Here is an 18,429-nt window from a genome sequence, read left to right as displayed (position 1 = left end):
CTTCCGAAATGCGATTTTCAACTGTTTTATGATGATTCGAAAATGGGTCTCGAACCGAAACCAGTTCCAAAATTGTTCAAATGGCTCTGAGCACTATGGGACTTAACATCTGAGGTCATCAGTCCCCTTGAACTTAGAGCTACTTAAACCTAACTAACCTAAGGACATCACACACAGCCATGCCCGAGGCAGAATTCGAACCCGCGACCGTAACAGTCACGCGGTACCGGACTGAAGTGCCTAGAAACGCTCGGCCACCGTGGCCGGCCCGAAACCAGTCATCGAATGAATAAAAAGTACAAATTTTCAACTTTGGCAGGTTTCTCGCTCTATTCATTAACAAGCTATTCCAGCATGATGAAAGTTCGTATGTATACATTTGAAGTTATCGTTGTCGCCTTTCGACATTACTGTGAGATACAAAACTTTGTAAGAACAGTTTGAAACATGGCGCTGGCAGTCTAGCGAGAAATGAATTTTGTGAAATATTAAACTTCGACGATCTCGGAGAGATATTTGAAGTTGTTGAGTCACTGAGACCATGAGGAAGTTAGCTGAAAGCACTAAAAGAAGCAAACCTAAAGTAAAAGGAAATGCACAGTCCATTAACCGTCGGAAAGCCTTTCTTACAATATTTCTTTGATGTCGAACCGTTTACTGCAACATTAAATCAAGCCTCTGACGCACTGCCTTTCGCTTGCGGGATTTCCTTCCGTAAAGTACTTGAGATAATGCAATGTAAAAATATTCCGATCACAAAAGTGAAAATTAAATTTGGCGAGATAATTAGACATAAATTTTGTTAGAAAATGGTCCCCGCCTCTCCAAAACCTCATCATACAAGGATTTATGAAATATAGTAACCACATGGTCCTTCCGATTCGCTCGAAAATCCTTGAAACAAAACTAAGTGGACCAAAGGTAAACGTATCCCGGAAGTTCTACCACAGCATTCGACTCTGCTCCATTCTAGACCCCAACGTTGCGAGAAAACCAAAAAGATACAAAAAATTGTTGAACCTGCATAAGATGAGTTAACAGAACGAAGTCGTCTGTACAAATGCTTGTTGCCCATGAGGGCGCCGAAATGCAGGATGATAAAATGGAAGCCGAAATATTACATTCTTTGTTAGTGTGAAAGTACGTGGGGTGAATAGTGAAGGGTACTTCCTATTCTAGCACATAATATTCCCATAAGCTCCTAGCACAAATACACACACACACACACACACACAAACTCGTATTGAACTCAAGAAGAATAACTTTAAATTGTAACGAGTCTACTTTTCGTCGCATTTGATTAACAAATTTAGGTGACGCTACTCTGTCAATTCCAAAGAGACACACACGTATTTACATCGATACTGCATCCTGTAACTAACATATTTGTATGAAAATGAACTGGGAGTGAGAGGAATATGTTGTGCTGCTCTTTAGAGCGGCAAGAAGCTGGAATAGCCTAAAGTCTCAAGCGAGGCTCTTTGGATACAATCAAGCGTTTTGCCACAACAGATCAGTTAAACTATACTGTAACATACGAAGTCGCTACACTCACTGCTGTGAAAGTTGTTACCGTCTGACAGATGGAGGTACACTAGCACCCCTAGCAGCGGGAAAGTCAGCCGTAGGGTTAATGTATGTTTTTAATTATCTTTCTTCCTAACTAACAAAACAGTTGTTATATGTTTGCATTCCATGCATTAGCAAATAAATCAAGAGACACGAATGATTGTGAAATAAATGCATAAACAGCAAAATCTCACTGATTTACCAATATAAGTTACAATTTAGTCATGGTGAAACACTTTCAAATATGTGTATAACTTCAGCTTACTCTGCATCAAAGCAAAAGAACAGTTTCCTGCGTGAAAAACATCTATTTCTGCTGTCGTCCTTCCCTATTTTCAGAGGCAGTTTCTTGACAGGTAACACTTTGCTCATTCATGAACTTCATTCGACTTTCTAACACACGATTGTTTTTGTGAATGTATGAAGTTCCAAAATAGTTGCGGAGAATAGGACCAGAAACTTGGGTATAATTTATTTATTTTTTTTTTGTAATATCCGTCACGGTTGCGACAATATGGATAGTCCGAAACTATTCTCCACAAAGAAATGACTATTACCGCAACTCTGACGGATACTGCAAAAAGTAGAAATATCTTTGTAACTTGAGTTACTTCTGCTTCAAAAGCGAATGTGTTGAAGGTTCCTGCCATTTGTAGCTCAAATGCAGTATCAGCTGTCGAAATGTTTATTTTTCTTTAGGTATTGGAAATAGTTTTATTGAATTCGACGTTTTATTATCACGCCTGTTTGGTTTTTCCCTTCAGGTACATATGTGGAGGCTTATTTGGTATTTTGAAAAATTTCGCTGCCGCAATCCATAAAATTTTTCTACGTTCCACTGACCTGACTGGGAGTGAAATAAAAAAACTTTTCGTTGTCGAGTAGACATCTGGAGTCTTTCTGGAAAACGACAGCTCTTCTCCTGTTGACTAACCATCTTTCTTTTGGTTCTTAAAAGGAAACAACATTATTCATTAAGAACTAAAGGTTAGAGTAGAACTGTTAATATATTCCCTCTAATGTACTGTTTAACACCTCCAGAGGTATATATGTAGAAACTTGTGGCAACGGTAAAGCTGGAAATCAGGTTGAAAAGTCTGTGATGCGGTTTTGATAACAACGCCGTCACGCAGCTTTATAATGGAAGAGCGATCTTCACATTGTGCAGCCTGCGAAGATGTTTACGTAAATATCCGTGCTTAAATTAGAATCTGGCTCTTAAAGAGCCGAGGTGTTTATGCACTGAATTTCTAAGAGATTTCGTGGAAATCCTTTGCCTTATTGTTTTTGTGTTTCTCCCATTCATTTTGCCAGTCTTCTGCCTTGCATCTGTATCGACCATATCGGTGTCTCTTACTTGGGATTACGCTGCAGACCGAGGGAGCTATCGCAGTGGATAGCACAAGGGGCTCGCATTCGGGAGGACGACGGTTCAAGCCTACGTCCGGCCATCCTGATTTACGGTTTCCCTGATTTCCCCAAATGGCTTCAGCCAAATGCCGATGTGGTTCCTTTGAAAGGGCACGGCCGACTTCCTTCCCCATCCTTTCCTAATATGATGGGTCAGGTGAGCTCGCTGTTGGGTCCCTCCCCTCAAATCAACTAATCAAATGGTGCTGAGCACTATGCGACTTAACTTCTGAGGTCATCAGTCACCTACAACTTAGAACTAATTAAACCTAACTAACCTAAGGACATCACACACATCCATGCCCGAGGCAGGATTCGAATTAACTAATCAACCAACAGAGCAGAAGGTATGTCCGTCGCAGCAGCTTCTTTGGCTAATCACATCGACAGCTTCATTATCAAGGAACTCACAACGAAATAAACGGATTGGCCTTCTTCACGAATCGATTCCAACACTTCGATAACTCTGTGCATAACAGGGTTTTCGGTCGAACAACTGCTAAAATTTGTAAGTACTGTTAGAGCAGACAGAGTCACTGAGTAGGAAATGTAGAGTCTCTGTCCTCCGTAAGCAGAAACGAACTTCTTATACACTGAAGCGCCAAAGAAACCGGTATAGGCATGTGTATTCAAATACAGTGATATGTAAACAGGCAGAATGCGGTGCTGCGGACGGCAACGTCTGTTTAAGACAACAAGCGTCTGATCCAGTTCTTGCTCGGTTACTGCTGCTACAATGGGATGTTATCAAGATAACGCAGCGAGGTGTTATAGTCGACGCACGAGTGATGGAACACAGCATCTCCGAGGTAGCGATGAAGTGTGGATTTTCCCTACGACCGCTTCACGAGTGTACCGCAAATATCAGGAATCCGCTAAAACATCAAATCTCCGACATCGCTGCAACCGGGAAAAGAACCAGCGAGAACGGGACCAAGACTGAAAACAATCGTTCAACGTGACACAAGTGCAGCCCTTCCAGAAATTGCAGCTGATTTCAATGCTGGACCATCAACAAGTGTCAGCGTGCGTAACATTAAACGAAGGATATTGAAATTAAAAGTCAAATCATCTGCCACCAAAGCGTTCAAACAGTCTGCAACAGATATTACGTTCATTTCAACACACTGTAAACCAAACCACCTTCCCCCCCAACCCCCCCCCCCCACACACACACATACTTCTAAAAAGAAAAGAAATCCATACACACACTCTTCAGCTCTCTCTCTCTCTCTCTCTCTCTCTCTCTCTCTCTCACACACACACACACACACACACACACACACACACACACACAAACATCATGAACAGAAGTTCTTCGTTAGGTCGACAACATGTAAGCAAACAAACCAAAGAGGAGGAAACACATAATGAAATTACAATATTTGCGTTCCTAAAAGCACCTTCTTTGAACAAATACATGTATCTAACAGCAAAAGAATACTAGTACACCATAAAAAAGGAGAAACACGGTGAACAGTGTGAAAAAGATCGGAAAACAAAATTGTGCTTATGTTTTGGAAATCAACTGGTAATGCTACCTCCAGACTAGATGAGAGGAAATGCAGACCATAGTTGAATTGTACCTAATTGCTTATTTACATAAAAAACGCGACGTGAACTGTTTGATAATCTAAAAATATAAAAACAGTATCGTTATGGATCCTACTGAAGACGCCATAGAGCAAGAAAAAGGCGAAACGCGTCAGGGGAAAATAAATTAAGTTGCAGCAAGAAAAGGCGGTTGCATTTACAAAACAAGTATATCTGTGCTTGCTGCAGAGAATGGCGAGGCAAGGGTATCTACTTCAAAAACTACGCGTGTTGGCAGTCGTTCTTGATTTGAATTCTGAAATATTTACTGACCCTTCTTTGATGAATGAGTTTTGAAAGCCGTGTTTATTAACTCCTCTTTAGTGATGCTGTGGTTGTTAACATCATGATTGCTATCTCGCAGCGAAGGTATTGATTGTGACTTGCAGCAGGTATACCTTATTTACAACCAGTCACATTCTTCCCAGTTTCGACATAGAATTTGGTATTGTAAACTATTAACGAAAGCTCTCATCGAAGTCCACGCTAAGTTTCCAGCATCTGTAAATCGTCGCCAGCTTTCGACAGTTTGCAATATTTTATATCAGGGATGATTTCTTCGTTGCTTCTGCGACAGCGTCCTGATATATTTTTTGAACCTTGAGCGTTCCTTATTTCCTTACTTGCTATAAAACTCTTAATTGCTGACAACACTATGTCTCTGAATTTAAGCCACATTTAGGTAACCAGTTCTCGGCGTACTAGGCCGTCACTAGACGTTAACTGACTATCGTCTTCAAAGGAGTTAGAATATCTGTAAACAATGTTGGGAAATATGTTTCTCATGTAGACTGACGAACCCAATGTAAATGGCATCTTTTGCAGTGCAACGTTAGTATACTTAAAAAAGAAAATGTTGTTTCCCGATAATGTAATTTGTTAGACACCGGTAGTCAGCTAAATTCTGATGATGACTTGTAAGCCGAAGAACGAGTGACGATAGAAATGAACTCTGCAGAACATACACAATACTGTGCTTTTCTTTTATATTTATGTTGTTCTACCAAGAAGCGACAGCCGGCCGCGGTGGTCTCGCGGTTCTAGGCGCGCAGTCCGGAACCGTGCGACTGCTACGGTCGCAGGTTCGAATCCTGCCTCGGGCATGGATGTGTGTGATGTCCTTAGGTTAGTTAGGTTTAAGTAGTTCTCAGTTCTAGGGGACAGATGACCACAGCAGTTGAGTCCCATAGTGCTCAGAGCCAAGAAGCGACGGAACAATCAGCTCTCATACTAATTCATAGACAGCTCAATCTCAACCACTCGTTTAACCACTTCTAACATCAAGAAACACTTTACCACCAAATGAATTTTATCAGTTCTTTCTGAGAACCTTTATGTCCTTGGTAGGAACTCCAGTTGAACTTATCTCCAGTATTAAATTTCAGCAAATAAATTATTTCTCGATCGTTGTTACGTATTAGCGCTTGGAGCTCTGGTTCCTTCCCAGTACAGCTACAACAATTTAAATCGTAATATGGATGTTTCCTAGGTTTCCATCATGCTCTGTTTGAGGTACATCCTTTGAGACTGTGCCCGTGTTTTTACTTTTCTGAGACCGCCTGACCTAAAATCTACCCAGTTCACACCACACGGCCCCGAATACCCACGTTGCCATCTTCTATGTGTAGTGGACTCCTGAAATGTTAAACAGATGCTGAAACCCTGTCACGCAAATCAAGGACGCTGCGGCAAACATGAACGCAGAACCATCAGAGACTCTTATCCACTCTACTCGGTCTTTTACCGAAGTTTTACAATTGCAAGGATGGTTTCTGGTTTGATGTGAGGCACATAGTTGGCATCAACATGAGCCAACACTTGCAGTTACCTGCGCCCTGTGCTCTTCACGGCATCCGGAAGGTCCCGTTCCACGCCTGGGACGACTGTCCCCAGTATGCATATAGAGTGCACACTGGATTGCTTCACCTCTTTAACAGCCATAACCTCAAGTAGCTCCATCACTCGTCTGACATTGGAGCTCCCAACCACCAACAACCCCATTCTCTTGATTGCTCTGACCTTGCTGGCCGATAAGCTACTTCTAAAACGGAGTAAACAGCCACAGGAGTGGACAGGTGGGACGGGTTGAACGTGCGTTAGATGTATGCATGTGGTGCCCTATAGAGATACCCAATGGCAGCAGACTCAAACTGAGTGGCCAAAGCTAACACCACCTTGAACTATGAGCGAAAAGACTCAGCCGTCATCCATGCACACCAATTGCGTTTTCTATCATTACTACGCTAACACAAGAAATTTAAGACAGAACTAGAGAATCACTGAGAAGAAGCTAAATAACTAGTTTATACTTAGAAACTAGAAATAAAATGAACGTACAAATGGACTATACGTCTCACACATCGTCAGACATCCGATTGCCTATTGCAAGCTGCTGTACAAACTATAAAGCCTGAATTAATCTGGGTTGAAGTAGTATTAACAGAAGCTCAGTTTATACATCGAAACTAGTAATAAAATGAACGTACAAATGGAGTACACGTTTCACACATCGTCAGACATCCAATTTACTATTGCAAGTTGCTGTACAAACTATAAGGCCTGAATTAATCTGGGGTGAAGTAGTATTAACAGAAGCTCAGTTTAAAATTGGCCCAGAGTGTTCTCGATCACAACACTGAACTTACTGCATTAAATTCGTTACTCACATCCAAACACTTGCGGAAATCCGATAAAAGCGTTTAGTGTTCTCAGTGTCATCACAATGAACTGGGATACTCGTCTACCATCAACAATAATGTAGGTCGAGAAACGAAAGGTGTAAGCCAAGAGGAAGCACTCGTTGTCGTTGGTCGGCTGCTTGTCGCCAGAAGGACATGGCGACCGTCCCTTATATTACGAATACCAGTACGTTCGGATCCGTGTCAAATACGAAGAGACTGGGAAGTGCGAAACATAAAGTATCCAGGGATTCAACTTGCAGATCCCGTACGCAGGGCAGGACAGGTACCTGTGATGAAAAGGTATCTACCTCTTACTTTCCCCGTGTGAGGCTAATGGGGGGGGGGGTGGGAGGGTGGAACCCCCAAATCTCAGGCCCCCACCCTCCTTTCAGTACACCCTGAGTGCTGCACTCGCTTTGTAGCAACACAAATACTTATTCGTAACATGCAGTGTGGCTTTCGCTCTTAATAGGCCATAAAAAAGAAGTCTTTCACATCTCGCACCAGTGATATAAAAATGTGCCATTTTTGTTCCCGTTTGCTTCCGAAAAGCCGTTGCCTGAGTTTGGGCTTACTGCCTGCTCTTGAAAGTGTAGTCCCGTAAGGTCTTAGTTAGCAATATTGCCTAACAACATGCATCACCGTGCTACTGATGACACAATGCCGGCCGAAGTGGCCGTGCGGTTAAAGGCGCTGCAGTCTGGAACCACAAGACCGCTACGGTCGCAGGTTCGAATCCTGCCTCGGGCATGGATGTTTGTGATGTCCTTAGGTTAGTTAGGTTTAACTAGTTCTAAGTTCTAGGGGACTAATGACCTCAGAAGTTGAGTCCCATAGTGCTCAGAGCCATTTGAACCATTTGACATAATGAGTGACACATGCTCATGTATCTTTCACGCAAGTTCTGGAGTTACGGGATTCAAGTGTCTTCCCTTTCCCTTTTTCCTCCATAAGGTGATGGGAAAACTGATCACTTTTTTGTTCGTAAAAGGGGACCAGCTGCGATCATGAAAACTAACGGAGTAGTCAATAAGCTGGTAGCCTTTCCACATCTATTTTCCAACACCCTAAATACATATAAAGCAAAACCATTTTTCTGTGCCGTATTTAGTGTCTTTATACATTAATCCGAGTGTCAGTCGCAATGGCTCGTTAATTTTCTTATGACGGAATCAGTATCCACTTTCAACCCTATCCAAAATGAAAAAGTAATAACTCCAATGAATTTAACAACACACATTTACAATTCCAGGGTAGAAATAGCCTGCAGCGGTGGCCGATCGATTCTAGGCGCTTTAGTTCGGAACTGCGCGACTGCTACGGTCGCAGGTTCGGATCCAGCCTCGGGCATGGATGTGTGTGATGTCCTTAGGTTAGGTTTAAGTAGTTCTGACTTCTAGGGGACGATGACTTCAGATGTTAAGTCGTATAGTGTTCAGAGCCATTTGAACCATTTAGTAGAAATAAAACAAATATGTGTAAGATTTCCAGGATAACGTTATCGTTCGACATGCTTACAACGAAAACGACTGCACAAAGGAAGACGTAAATTGTTGCTGTATTACTCACAATTTTAGAAAAATTACTTATTAGAACTGTACCCTCGACGCTGGCTGATTAAAGTTCCACCTGTCAAAGAAAAACCAACCTAGTTCAAAATTTAATACAAAATACAAAATCTGTAATGAATAATTTTATGGGGCACATATGCGATTAAGTTTTGATGTGATATCACCTGGCCGTGAAATTATGAGACTATTTCACGGGAAATTAGCTACAAAGTGTCTGGGAGACGATATATTTCGTGACACACGAGGCGAGTGTTTAGCAAAGTAATGAACATTACATTCTCGTAGAGAATTCCCGTTTCTAACGCAAATTCGTGACCTCTTGCTAACATACCTACGAAGGCGCCACCGGCTCCACTCGTGATGTGAGCAGTGTCGTGTCCTGGCAAGATTTAGCCTATCAGGTGCCACCAGTTACGGCAGAAGGTTCGCTGCTCCAGCGTCACGTTACGGTTCTCTCGTCACGTCAGTGACACCTGCAAGCATATGCCATGTCAGCACAGCATCACACCACCAGCCACAATGTGTTATTTAGGACAGTGACCGATTCTGAACACTTTCAAATGTTGTCCGGCATCCGATAGCGTCACCCCTCAAATTATGTGGGATTCACACGGAAAAACTATGGCGCTGTAATCAAATGCACTGTCTATATTATCTTTTTTGGGGCTTAAACGTTCATAAAAGGAAAAACGTTGCCTGATGTAGTTATTATAAGTACAGTAATAATATGTGAGACAATAATAGTTGTGTTAATATTCAATGACATTTAGCGCCAAAGTTAGTTGTGGAATATAAGGAAACCACTAACAAATATCTTTCTTTTCTGACAAAGCTTGTCGGTATCGAACATGTTCATTATTCGTGTTTCTCGAGTATTTTCGTACCTCATATTATTTGGGATAGACATCAAATTTCAGTTAACTGCTTTGAAAAACTCCAGAATTGTTACATCAAAGAACTTTTAAAACCATGTGTTCAGTGCTATTAATAACAATTCAGTTTCTGTAGTAGACTGTGTGCATGTATCCACTAAATCACACATCGGATGCTTCCATGTTTGTTTTTAGAAATTACAAAAAAAAAAAAATGGCTCGGAGCACTATGGGACCTAACATCTGAGGTCATCAGTCCCCTAGAATTTAGAACTACTCAAACCTAACTAACCTAAGGGCATCACACACATCCAGGCCCGAGGCAGGATTCGAACCTGCGACCGTAGCGGTCACGCGGGTTCCAGACTGAAGGACCTAGAACCGCTCGGCCACAGCGACCAGCATAAATTACAAACAATGCAAAGTAACTGCAATAGTTGTAATACTGTCCGTCTCAGTTGAGTTTTAACGAGAAAAAAGACCATTTTTTTCACTCTAAGTGCTCAGTTTTAATTCGAATAATATGACAGATGTCATTGAGAGGCACCCACATGCCTTGCTCATGCTGTGGCATCAAGCAGTCAGGCCTGCAGGATGAGTGGTCTGCAAAGCGAGTGGATTCATTCTTAATTTATCGAGTAACATGAACTCTCGTATCTTACTATTTAGTTACAAATTATCCTCCTGTATGAATAATACGCAACGCAAACACGCATCTGACTATCAGTAATTTACAGAACTCTGACTGTACACTACGCACTGGCAATACCACATTTACTTTTTGTCTTTTATTTAACGGCTTTTGTCAACACGTGGCCACCGCACTGAATATGAATGGCGCACACATTATAAATTCGGGACATTATGACAACATACAGTTCGAAGGAAAAGTCCACCAATCTTTTTCTTTTCACTATCTTATTTATTCCGATACATTCTCTAACCTAAACACACAAATTCTATAACCTACAACAATCACACATGAGAAATTCCGCCCAGTGGGCATTGCTTTACATTGGTGAATCTCTATATTATGGTCTCGTAATTTATTTAACGCTACAGTGCACTTTCTGGATAGGATGGTGGATCTTTTATTATTTCTCACACTTCGACTCTCACAATCATCATCACGAAACTTTCCTCCAGACCGAGCGGTACAGAAGGAACAAGCATAACCCATTAATCTTTTGAAACTACCTCGCTACTCTCCCATGCAAACCACACATACCCAAATTACATGACATACACCACACTACAATGTGAAATACTACACAGGGAATAGTCACAACATTATCACTTTCAGCTTTCCCACTTCAATTAATATTTATCCCAGTTTCACGCGACACTGCCCCACTTTGTAATTCTACTTTCCTACTATGAACTCTGGAGATATATGCACGTCTTCCTGTGCAATGCAAGCCAAGTGGCGTTGCTGGATAGACGGCCGACTCACCTTGATTCTCTCTCAGAGTTTAAATCTAGCGTCACACGGAATCATATCACGCAATGTAACATCAATAACATATTCATCACACACGCGAGTCCTCAACTGATACCATGGACGAGTACTTCTCTTTATCCTTTGTCTCATACACAGATTGAGACTCACACAGTACTCACCACGTGGAAGTACTCGTCTCTAATTTCAAGTCCTGCACACGCCATTTCTTAAATATTTCAGCTTATGGTACACACGCTATTTCTTAAATATTTCAACTTATTGTACACACGCTAGTAATTCAGCCTAACTTAAGCACATGGAAGTATTTCAACTTATTGCTACACGTGGTTTCATTGTGACCGTTGGTCACTTCCGAAGATTACTACAATCCCATTAATATTACCTGCCTGACATTTAATTCTCCCCACAAAAGTTCCTGAGATAGAGAAATTATTATTTCAAACTACTCTTAAATATTCCACATGCATACCATGTCTCCACTCTTTTGTCATTACGGAGCACAACTAAAACAGGTCTTAACAGCACAAGATCCAGTGGCAGAGTGCTGAAACATGGCCGTTCTCTAGGTCATCTCCCATCTCTGTCGAGGTGGGAGAAGCACCTTGCTATCGTATTGGTCAGCCACATTTCAGGCGCTCAAAGCTCTGGTAAATTTCATCTCTTTGGTCCCACCAAAGGTGGTCAAAGGATCGACTCAAAGATGATCATATATTCACATTCACTATCTGCGGTTAGCAGACGACCATACATTCATTCATTTCACAGATCTCACCAAACTGGATGTAGGGATTTATTTTGTGGGAGTGCACATGTGATCAATTAAATAAATAAATTGTCATTCTTTCCCACACTGGTATCCGGCTTCGCTGTATTAATTGAAATTGAGTTATTTTACAAAAAAAAAGTGTTGTTCTGACAAAAATAATGAAGTATGTTGTACCTATTTTCAATGTCGGGCAGTACTGTACCCTTTCAACATTCTTGAACACAGTTTTGAAGCCTTTGCTGACTATCCTACTAAGTGCCTTACAAACCTTTTTCCACTTACTCCTTGACCGCCTCCAGTTATGTCAAGGTCCCGCCCTGGTGCGTGATTAAGTACAAAATGATGTCGCAAGTGGTCAGATCAGGGGACCTTGTAGCACAGAGTACGTTGCTAAAACGTGTAATGATCCTTCCTGGAATAATGTGTCGAGCTTTCTGCACTGGTAATAGTGCAGTGTGTAGGGTTGCACCATCATGTTGGAAATAAGCAACCAGAATGTTGTTGTCTTCTTAGTTGCGGACGCAAGAAAGTACTGACAATGTGAACATAAGGGTTTATAAAATACGAGACAGCGATGATGAGAATCCAATTCTCACACTGAATGTTGTATCCTCTGAACGGAGAACATTCTTACAAATCTTAAAAGAATTCTCTTTACCTCATATAGGACATTATTTTTGTTGATCTCCCAATCCAAATGAAAATAACTCTCATCACTCATGATAGTTACTGCGTTTCTGTTTCCTTCAAGCAGCACTGTCATTCGAACGACGAAGTCCGCTTGATACGTTTAATGTGACGCCTTCGACCGATGAACAGTAAAGATGTTGTATGAATAGAATTTTTTTATCGTGATTCTTAAAGTGTTATTTCCATCAGTTCAAAAGATACAAATTACATGTTGCTATTCTCAGACTGTTAATCTACCTGAGAATAGCATTCTGGCGCTCAAGGCTGAAATTAACGCGAAAACGCTGCTGAGAAACATAGGCAGACGAACATATTCGCACAGATGCCTGATATGCAAAGAGTATGGATTATACCGCACACTGCGGAAGCTTTCACTTATCACAGTATCTGCGCAGGGGCCACGTACTCGTTGATTACAAAAAGAGCTCAAATGGCCTGCACTTCGACTGATGATACACTAACGAAGATTTGAAAGTTTATACCACGAACACATTTCCCGAATGCTAGCATAGTGGTAATCCAGTGCTTCTATGGTAGGGAATATGCTAGTTAAACTGTCATCTTTGTGAAGGTCTATTTCCAGATCAGGAAAAAAAGGATTCAGTAGCAGAGAGCCATGCAGAGTAGCCATCCTAAGGTATTCCTATTTTTTAAGCTGAGTATCAACAGACGAAAATGTACAGAGCTCATTGATTGTAATCTGAAAATACTGAGGTATAAAATCGAATAGTTTACTTTAGGATCAGATTTGATATCTTACAAAATTCAGTTTTCACAGAGTGGGAATCGAGCGAGGTGGCGCAGTGGTTAGAGACTGGACTCGCATTCGGGAGGACGACGGTTCAATCCCACGTCCGGCCATCCTGATTTAGGTTTTCCGTGCTTTCTCTAAATCGCTCTAGGCAAATGCCGGGATGGTTCCTTTGGCAGGGCACGGCCGACTTCCTTCCCCATCCTTTCCTGATCCGATGAGACCGATGACCTCGCTGTCTGGTCTCCTTCCCCAAAACAACCCAACCCAACCTAACACAGTGGCGAAATGGCCGCTTTGCCTACCATAAGCGGACGAACTGACCACTTCCTCTTAAGCTCAATAGTAAGGGACAAGAAACTCTGTTAACAAAGATATAAATGCATTTTATTTCAAACTTGATTCCACAACTGAAAGTGGAAGTGTGTTTCTGATGTACGAAGTTCGTGGGCCCATAGCAAAGAAAACTGGCCGTAAACGATCTTGTGTTCTCGCGCTGAATTTGAAAATTTGTCTTCGCAGTACATACACACACTATATTCATCATTGCTGTCAAAAAGATCTCTCCTACAGTTTATAAAGGCACATTTGCATGCCGTGCGTGAGTTTCCTCGGAAACGCGAAATCTAAATTAAACAATTAATCTCTGACAAATAAATAAAGCCTATGGCACAGAACTGCAGCGCTATGCCGCTGATAAAACAAAATACAATTATGACACTCTTATGTTTGATTAAGAAGAAGGAGGTCTTGCAGAACAACTGGTGCGGGAAGCACGTATATTTTAACAACTGGCACACAGCCATATTTGAAGTTGTATAAGAACACTGCGAGTTGCTATCTACCTAGGCACTCGATTCTGTAAAGAATTTATATTTATGAAAGTAAGTAGAATTATTTAACTGTAGGCTTATTCGTTGAATATATCTGATTTAACTAACTGTGTAAACTTTTTTATGTTCAGTAGACAGTCACCTCTGTACGACGTATTGGCAAATTATTCTAATGTTGAGATTTACATTTTGAGTCCGCACCTACCGCAGCAGTCTTTGGAAACGATTTAAATACGAAGTCCGATTATTTGAATCACATTTCACGGTCAACTACGAATAACATTGCATTTACGAAAAAGCCATTGTCAAGCGTCTGATACCAAATAATAAAAAGTTCACGTTCCAGATAAGCAAATATTAATTACATCCAATCACTATCATACATATACAATAATTAATATTTATTTATTTATTTATTTATTTATTTATTTTATTTTGGCGACTGCGTGTCGGACTTGTTATTTTGTCATTTGTTACATTGTTCTCTTTGTTTCATGTGAAAAATCAACTTTCAGGACCTGGACTTGAATATATGATAAATAACAAAAATCTGAAGACATTTTCCAATTCTAAAATTTTGCGGGAAGACTTAACGAAGCTTCCAGCAAAATAAGGTAAGATGTAGCATCTTTGCATTGGCAGGCTTGACCAGATGCATAATTCAGTGTATTAGTAGATTCTGTAGTATTTCTTTCGCGTGTAGCAGTTTTCAGTGATAAATTTCATTCTCAGTGCTTTTCCTTAACCAATAACTTCTGCAACAATACCAATACACGAGTGTACAATATGGCCGACTTCTGTACGATACGTTGTAACATGGCCAGCAGCCATTAAGAATAATCCGTTATTCAGTTTACATTTTTAAATTAACAAACAGCCATTGTTGCTACGAGCGATTCATGTTCAACTGCATTTTATTTTAAAACCAGTGTCAAACTTTATTTTCTTGAAGCATATCTTACGTGTGGCATGATCATAACTAGAAAACAATACGCAAAGATGGAACAGCAAAGACATACTATTCATACGCAATCCGACTCGGACGAGAGACAAATGTTAGAAAATGACTTTACGACAGCAACCGATAGTGACGATTCATCAAATATTGACGCAAGTGTTAACGGAAATTTTGACAATAGGCCGTCCACCACAATAATTTGAAAGTCTCAGTCAGAGCCCATGTCAATACATGACGTCACGTCTAATGACGCGGCGGGGGCAGTGACCTTGCAAACGGTAAACATTGCCAACATGTTACAAATGCTAATGAAACAAAACGCAGAAAATATGGCAACCTTAAAGACACAAACTGACGAAATTAAATCCGACCTCATAGCAATCAAGGCATGTAATGACACTTTATGTAAACGTGTGGAACTTAATAGACGCCACACTGACCAAACTGATGACTGAACTCAGTATGCAATTTTCCAAGCTTACTACGATACAAGAAAAGACTGCAAGTGACGTAGCACTTTTACAGACACAAGTAAAAAAAACCTTAATGTCACGTGTGAAGCTCCTACTGAACAAATGCAAACATATCCTTCAGTACATGACAACCTTGAAAAACGAATTACTGACGTGCAGAATAAATTTGACGATGTTGAACAACACCTGACTGACAGATTACAATCTGATGCCACAGCTCATTTTCAAAATATTAATAAAGAATTTCATGATTGGGTAGAGAACAAAGACAAACATTTTGATAGATGCATACGTGAAAATTTACCAACAATTGTGCACGATTCCGTAGCGGAATACATCACTAATAACAAACAGCTGATTAGTGACGCAGTACAGTCTGTCACTGCACCAATGACACAATTCACCGATCAACCGCAGTCTGAATGTAACGAAAATATCAGTCAAAATGTACAGTTCAGAAACCAATATACATACGAGAATGACGCACACATACCGCACACAACAAACACACAAGAACAAAACACACCACGACAACAACACATACCACGACGTGCAAACACAAACACAAGCTATTATCATGGTAAACCACAGCAACATTATCGTAATTACTCGCCATCTGAACATTACAGTAATTACACTGGAACAAATCCATATCATAATGCAAAGGAAGATGAAAGCTTAATAAAACACAGGCAATTTCAGACTTTTATCCCAGAAAAACGAACCATTCATCCGGTGATTTTTCTTAAATCTTTTAGTAACGCATTTCCACGCACTTGGAGTGACCGGAAAAAGATTTCATATATTGTCGGTTACATCCAAGGTGATGCAGCTGTCTGGGCATACAGTCAAGCTGACGTATGTACCACGTACAGTGAGTTTGAGCGTGCCTTTCTGAGCAAATTCTGGTCGCAATCCGTCCAGGAGCGACTCAGAAGACAAATTTTAGAACCTGAAACTTTTAACAGTAAAAATGGTAACTTACGCAGATATTTTGAAAAATACTTGAACATGGGACATTTTTTGGACGAACCAGTCGCAACACGTGATATACTCCGTGCGTTGAAGGCCAAATTGCCTTTCAACATTAAAGAAAAACTCTTACATATTCCGGATGACGATCCAGATTATTTTTTAACAGCTTTAGATTCGGTTGACATGTTACTAGAAGATCAGCGCTTCGCGCGGCAAAACAGCAGCCACAATGTTTATACTAGTGGTATGCAAAACATGCAGGCTTGCCAACTCAATTCTGGCGCGCCCACAGTTGGATACGCGGTACAGCAGAAACAGCAAACTCACATGCCGTCTCAATACGGAAATCAAAATCAACACGCGTATTCCAGTACAAACAACAGTTACAACAGTAATAACACTTCATGCGGCAATCCATACAAAAGGCACCGCGGTAATAACAACAACAACGGTAACAACGGATACAAATGTAACAACAAAAACACAAACAGAAATAGAAATAATAATAACTACGAGCCAAGACAGCATCAAGGCTGGACTCGTAGCGATCAATACTTTCATTCAAACACTGCTATACCACAGCAGCCACCAGGACAAAATAGGAGCATACCTTACGACCGACAGGTAAGTCATAATGCGCAACAGTAACAACAACTGCAAAAGTTTGGAGATCACAACAGGCAATATCCGAATGTGAATATAATAGAAGTGACACCTGATACACAACCTCAATCTCTGTCAGTACCTAATACAAATGCTAATCCAACAAACTAGAAACAGTCACTTCTATGCCCCGGGTCGTGGCTGAAGAATTCTTGAGGGGCGACTTCAATGTTAATCAGTTATTTGACACCACCATTGAACAACAAAATATTGATATGCCTAATAATTCTAAATAAAAACTACCTGTTTTATTTATAAGATACAACCACAATGAGAATATATCAGATGAAATTTTGCAAGACAGTACACAATGTCGTTCAAACACAAATAAAATTGTTTTAGCATCTACTACTGGTGTAGTAGGTGGGATTCCAACTACTATTATCTTACATACAGGTGCAGCTGTGAGCGTTTTGTCTTTTAATTTCTATAAAAAGATGTGTGAATTGGAGCCTGTGCCTGAGTTTCCTGCCCAAAACTGTAAAATAACTACTGCTCTAGGTACTAAGTCATGTAGGGTTAAGAAGCAAGTTTTTGTAAAGATTAAAATAGGTAATGGAACCGTACAATGGCCATTCCTGGTTGTACAAAACCTTATGACAAATTGCATATTAGGATTAGATATTATGAGCGAGAAGGACTGCATTATAGACTTCTCCAAAGGTAAATGTATTTTAAATGATAAAGGCAGTGTAATTATTATTGATTTGGACAGGAGAACTCTAAAGCATGACAAACACTGTACAGGGTACAAGGTTCAGTTAGTACTTGAGAAAGACATTCAAGACAAGCACACACACTCATCTGACACAGAGCTAATGGACTTGAAAACATTGCTTGATCATAAGATAAATGAAGCTACAGCTCTCAGTGTACATGAACGTATGAAACTACAGGAAGTGTTATCCAAATATTTACAAGTTTTTACCAAACGATTAGGTGTTATCAACACGTATGTGTACAAGATTGAAGTTAAGCCTCACAAGATCTTCTACCACAAGACATATAACGTACCGTTATCTCAACGACCTGCTGTGTGGCAAGAACTAAAACAAATGTTAGACTGGAAAATCATAGAACCATTACCTAAGTTGTCAGACAAAGAAATCACACCTGAACAGAAAATAAGAGAAGTATTGACTACACTGACACATCACGCACA

This window comes from Schistocerca nitens, chromosome 7, assembly GCF_023898315.1.
Source record: "Schistocerca nitens isolate TAMUIC-IGC-003100 chromosome 7, iqSchNite1.1, whole genome shotgun sequence".
NCBI lineage: Eukaryota > Metazoa > Arthropoda > Insecta > Orthoptera > Acrididae > Schistocerca > Schistocerca nitens.
Note: the sequence above shows the minus strand (reverse complement) of the source record.